This window comes from Acinonyx jubatus, chromosome F2 (genome assembly GCF_027475565.1).
Source record: "Acinonyx jubatus isolate Ajub_Pintada_27869175 chromosome F2, VMU_Ajub_asm_v1.0, whole genome shotgun sequence".
In the NCBI taxonomy this organism is placed as follows: domain Eukaryota; kingdom Metazoa; phylum Chordata; class Mammalia; order Carnivora; family Felidae; genus Acinonyx; species Acinonyx jubatus.
The window spans coordinates 37,058,586-37,064,934 of NC_069394.1; positions in this window are offsets into that span (position 1 = coordinate 37,058,586).

Genomic DNA, 6,349 nt, shown 5'->3' on the forward strand with positions numbered 1-6,349 from the left:
TTTTTTAAAAAAGAGTTAGCAATTAAAACCCAAAGTAGTTGATAAGGGAGCAAATAGATGTGTTATAAGAACTGTTAACTTGAGTCCTCAAATGTACGCCTTATAGACATGTAGGAAATGTAACTCTCTAATTCTCTTTACTTTTCTCTAACCCTATTATAAGTCCTTATGGCACCAGGTGGTAGAAATTTAACTGATCAGCTGGAATGTTCTCCCCATGTGCTCAGGATGACAAACTAATCCCATGTCAAGTCAACATGGACTTCAAGTCCACAACAAGACTTCACTTGAGTGATGTCTCTGGGGCCAGACTGGACATCTCCCCCACACTTACTCAGTTCCAGTTCCGTTAGCCTTTTTTTGTTGTCTGGAACACAGCCACGTCATGTCACCTCCCTTGCTGATCTCTTTGCAGAGAGCACTCTTCTCCCAGATCTTTATGGGGCTCATTCCTCATATCAGTAGGGATTCTGCTCAAAGGTCACCTCCTCAGAGAGGGTGTTCCTGGCCTCCATCTAAAAGGGCACCACACTAGCACTCTGTTTCATTCTTCACAGCACTTAACCACCATCAGACACTATAGCATGTATTTGTTTGTTTATTGGTGTGCTCTCTGTGTCCCATGTGACAACATAAACTCCATGAAAGCAAGAACTTTGTCTTTTTCATACCATATCTTTAGTGTATAGAATAGTGCTTGGCACACGGTTCTATATTTGGTAAATATTTGTTGAATGAATGAATGGTCCGTCTCACACAGATCTTTCCTCTTCCGAACTTTCCTCTGCATTAGCTATTTCCATCTCATTTTGGTTTGAACTTTATTCTCTTGTATAGGGTTTCACGAATCTTCTCTTTAATGAAATTACCAGATACTAAAGTACAGAGGCTGGGTTTTGCAATTCCTTACCACCCTCCCTAATGGCTGGCACAGAACGGGGAACATAGTAAGTGCTATGCAAATACTTTTTGAATTATAGTGGGAGGATTTGGTTTAGCTTATTGTTTAAAATGCTCAAAATACCACATGTAGATTTGTTGATTCTTCATATGCTATAATTTGAATATTGGGTACATTTTAAATTCAGGCTTTTTCTAATCCAGAGAAGGCTAAAGGTAAATGTGAGGGGGTTTGGTGTATGAATGGGGCCAGATTGATCCATTTTTTTTCAGGTAGTAATGGGTGAGGTGGCCTTTCTGAAAGGTTTGCTTGGGCCCCTTGATTTATCTATTTATTAAAAAAATTTTTTTAATGTTTATTTTTTCTTGAGATAGAGACAGAGCACCAGTGGGGAGAGGCAAAGTGAGAGAGGGACACAGAATCTGAAGCAGGCTCCAGGCTCTAAGCTGCCAGCACAGAGCCCGACAGGGGGCTGGGACTCACAAGCTGTGAGATCATGACCTGAGCCAAAGTCGGATGCCCAACTGACTGAGCCACCCAGGCACCCCGATTTATTTTTAATATTTTTGAATGTTTATTTTTGAGAGAGAGAGAGAGAGAGAGAGACCGAGCACAAACAGGGGAGGGGCAGAGAGAGAGGGAGACACAGAATCTGAAGCAGGCTCCAGACTCTGAGCTGTCAGCACAGAGCCCGATGCGGGGCTTGAACCCACAAACCATGAGATCATGACCTGAGCGGAAGCTGGATGCTTAACTGACGGAGCCACCCAGGCACCCATGACTAGTTCAACACATTTGTAAATGAAAATCGACACAAGTTCAAAGAGAGATCGCAATGTAACTACTAAGAGACTCTCTTTTTCAAATAAATTAAAAAGTTTTCAAGTGTCCTATCTTAGAGTGATAATTTATATCTTTTGGCTTTGTTGTGCCCTCTTAGAAGTTAAAATATGGTATTTCCATATTCTCTTGGTTTGCTTGTTTTTTCTTTTCTATCTAGTAAACTTTGATTTTTCCCCCTTTCTGTATTATTAATGCAGTTGAGTTTAACATGACTCTTTCAGTTAATAGCTTCATTTCATAGAGGGCTTTATCAGGTCAGAACATCTCTATGTAGAGCTTCTGTGGATGATCTCAGCTCAATTCCAGGAAAATTGTTTTTAATTACTGCTAGCTCTGAAGTAGCCAGAAAAGCACAACATCTGGCACTTAGCTGTTTCACAGACCTCATTACTATTAGTCTGAATTAATAACTTCTTAGATTTTCTAAGTGGGACCTAGGAGGATATATCTACTCAACTAAACAGAAATGGAAGGTTATGAAATTATCTACTGATTTGGGGAGTATCTTTTGTGGCTTCTTGGGACTATACTCTCAGCCATTAGGGAGAGCAACACAGAGCACAGAGTAGGTGCTCAACAAATCATCACAGACTAATGAGTGGTGTTCACTGAGGTAGATTTGTTCCTCTGGAAGCACTCTCCACAGCCCTGGTATGGGACAAATCCCACCCTAGATTCTATTCCCAGTTCTTCTATTTTTCTACCACTGTAATCCTCAGTGTCTTAATCTAAAAAACAGTCCCTGGGGCACCTGGGTGGCTCAGTCAGTTGAGTGTCTGACCCTTGATCTTGGCTCAGGTCATGATCTTGTAGTTCATGGGATCGAGCCCCACTTTGGGCTCTTTATTGACAGTATGGAGCCTGCTTGGGATTCTCTCTCTGCCCCTCCCATGCATGTGCATGCACACTCTCTCCTTCAAAAGAAATAAACATTTAATTTAAAATATAAAAATAGGGGCGCCTGGGTGGCGCAGTCGGTTAAGCGTCCGACTTCAGCCAAGTCACGATCTCGCGGTCCATGAGTTCCAGCCCCGCATCAGGCTCTGGGCTGATGGCTCAGAGCCTGGAGCCTGTTTCCGATTCTGTGTCTCCCTCTCTCTCTGCCCCTCCCCCGTTCATGCTCTGTCTCTCTCTGTCCCAAAAATAAATAAAAATGTTGAAAAAAATAAAATAAAATATAAAAATAAAAAACAAAAATCCCTGTTCATCTCATGGGATTATTGAGAGGACAAAATGGAAACACAAAAGTGAACATGTTTTGTAAACTACTGGATGCTTCATACGGCTTACAGATACAGTGAGGCAGTAGCTCAGTCTTGGGATGGCATGAAAACATGTCCCTGATCCACATACAAACTTCAGGGAGTCCAGAGTCCCCTAGAATATAGTACCTTACCAGCCTAAGAAGCCTTGGGGAGGTGATGCCTCAGGGAAAACCCCTCCTGAGGGCCCCAAACATCCAGGGTTCCCTTGGGCTAGCAGCTGAAGGGCTCTTGAGCAGCAGATGGGTTCTATTACAAAATTTAGGGCTTCTCTAGAGGTCAAAGGTGGGCCCAAAGATGCCCCTAACATGGATAAGCCATTTTGTTCTAACTTAGGAGAAAGTATGGTGATCAAGATAGCTTATTTCCAGTGTCCCCCACCCCCTTAATGTCCCCATTTCCTCTTCACACTCTCATGGTCTCTATCACTTAACCTGTCTCAGCATTTACACACACACACACACACACACACACACACACACACACCCCTAACTAAAACAGATACATTTCTTAACCTCTTCTACCAGTCAGGACAAGCTAAGTTTGTCTATAGGACCAAACAACCCCTGAATCTCAGTGGAATAACACACTACCATACCATTTATTTCTCACTCACAGAGTCTGGCCAGTGAAAAATAGTAGGAAGGTTCTGCTTATCTTAATCTTTCTCAGATCCAGCTGACATAAGTGCCATTTCAATCAATACTTCCCTTATAACAAAGTCAGGGCAAAGAGAACATGGCAGACACACGTTGTGTTGTAAAGCTTCTACCCAGAATTGACGCATGTCACTTCCACTTCTATTGCATTGGCCAAAGCGAGTCATATCCTAACTTTAAAGGCATCAGGGAAGTATAGTCCTACCATATCCCTGAGAGGAGAATAGAGATATTTTTTAGATAGTGCAATCATGACTATGCCTTTTGTGGTAGGCAGAATAATGACCCTTCCAAGTTGGGTTCTATGGCCTAATCCCTGGATCATGTTATGTTATGAAGCAAAGGGGAATGGAGTTGCGGATGAAATTGAGGTCGCTAATCAGCTGACATTAAAATAGGAGGATTATCCTTGATTATCCAAGTAAACCCAATGTAATCACAAGGGAGATTATGGAAGAGGGAGGCAGAAAAGAACAGTCAGAATGGGAGATGTGACATCGAAATCAGGATCAGAGACATGCAACATAGCTGGCTTTGAAAATAGAGGAAGGGGACCATGAGCCAAGGAATGTAGGCAGCCCCTGGAAGCTGGAGAAAGCAAGGAAACAGAGTCTGCTCTAAAGTGTCCAGAAGGAATACAACCCTGCTGGCACACTGATTTTAGTCCAGTGAGACTTGTTTCAGACTAATGAACTACAGAACTGTAAGGTAACAAATTTGTGTTGTTTTAAGGTAAGTTTTTCGTAGTTTGTTACAGTGATAATAAGAAACAAATATATCTCTCCTTTAGAAAATCACATTTTTTTTCTAACTATAAAAGAAAGGCATGATCAAACAGAGAATACATAAAAGTAGACAAAATATAAAAAATTATCCCCAATACAAGTTTCTGTTGTGGACTCTTTTCAATACTATTTTCTACTATCCATACATATGTATATTTTCATGCGTGTGTTACACAATTAGACCACACAGCATAGTTTTGCGGTCTGCCTTTTTATTTAGCAATAGATCTTGAGCATTCTCTTATGACTAAAGTGTTTTAACTATGCTGTCCAATAATACATGTGACTATGAGAAACTGAAATGTGGCTAGTCTGAATTGAGATGTACTATACTTGAAAAATACAATATTTCAAAAGACTTAGTATGAGAAAAGAATGTAAAAATCTTATGAATAATTTTTATATTGACTACGTGTTAAAATAATACTAATACTAATATACTGGGTTAAATATATCATTAAAGAAAAAAGGATGTCATTTTAGAGAGGAGAAAGCAGACTTAGAAAGATTAAGAAATTTCCCAGCCAGGAGGTCATGAGCTGGGACTCAAATACAGGTCTGTTAGGATCCAGAACAGAACCCACATATGCCATCTTTTCTATTCACCCCTATAATTCAGGTTCTATTCATGTGTCACCTTGGATTATTGTGATTGACTATGTGCTTCTCTACCCATCCAGTGTTCCTAAACCACCAATAAACACTCCATCCAGGCTAAGCTCTGTTCCCTGAGTGTGTCTGTCTTTGCCATAGTCTTCTGACCAATTTTGTCTCTTAGATTTCTCCACTTATCTAGGCTTCTCCATTAGACTGAATTTCAGCTCCATTTCCATTTCTTCCATGACTTCCCTGAAGCCTTCCCTGAGTATTCAATACACAGCAATCCCTGTAAATTCTGAAATTTACTGTTTTCTCTCTGGGCCAGTTGTGGGAGTGCGGATGGAAAGAAAATAGGAACAGGTTACAGCCTGGGAAAACCCTTGTAAAGATTTTTAGTGGGGTAGATGGTTGACAAGAGGTCTGAAAAGAGTGTTACTGAGGTACAAACCCACTTTGGCCCTCAATTAGCATATTTTCTATATGGCTGAAATAGAAAATAGTCTCTCTATAGAGTGTCTGTTGAGAACAAAGACTCCCTGACAAGAATGTACCTCCTTGAAGATTTGTCCTACTATATAGCAGAGCCTGGTATATAGTAAATGCTCAATCAATATATGTTTAATCTATATCATGTATATTTTGTATCCTAGTGTATCTTCCACAGTGCTTGCTGAGTTGACTTAAAGAACACCGTAAATCAAGGTTATTTTAATAGAAACCAAGCTTGACACCCCTAAGGCACAAGCACATTACCCCTACACATCACTTTCCATAAACTTCCAGTTGTCTTCCTTTAAGATATTTGTCTCTTGGGGTGCCTGGGTGGCTCAATCAATTATGCAGCCGACTTCAGCTCAGGACATGATCTCCCAGTTCCTGAATTCAAACCCTCCATCAGGCTCTCTACTCTCAGCACAGAGCCCACTTCGGATCCTCTGCCCCCTCTTTGCTCCTCCCCCATTGGGTCTCTCTCTCTCTGAAAAATAAACATTAAAAAGATACATGTCTTTTACTAAAAACCCCACACAAATATTCCTTGTATCAGCTCTGTCAGGAGGGTAATGTTTCATTGGGTCATGTCTCTGTGGAAGTGCCCTCCACTTGGGATTAATGTAAATCTGTTTATGTCTGTCTCATCAGCAGGGCTCTGAGGTCCTAGAACTTGGCTATCTTATTCAACCTTTACCCAAACCAAACGATTATTCACCTGAGGGTAGTTGTAATGTAAATGGCAGTTTGTGCACACGGTTCACGCACTCCATGGGCCCAGAATGATTTGTTCTGTATTTGTAAGGTACA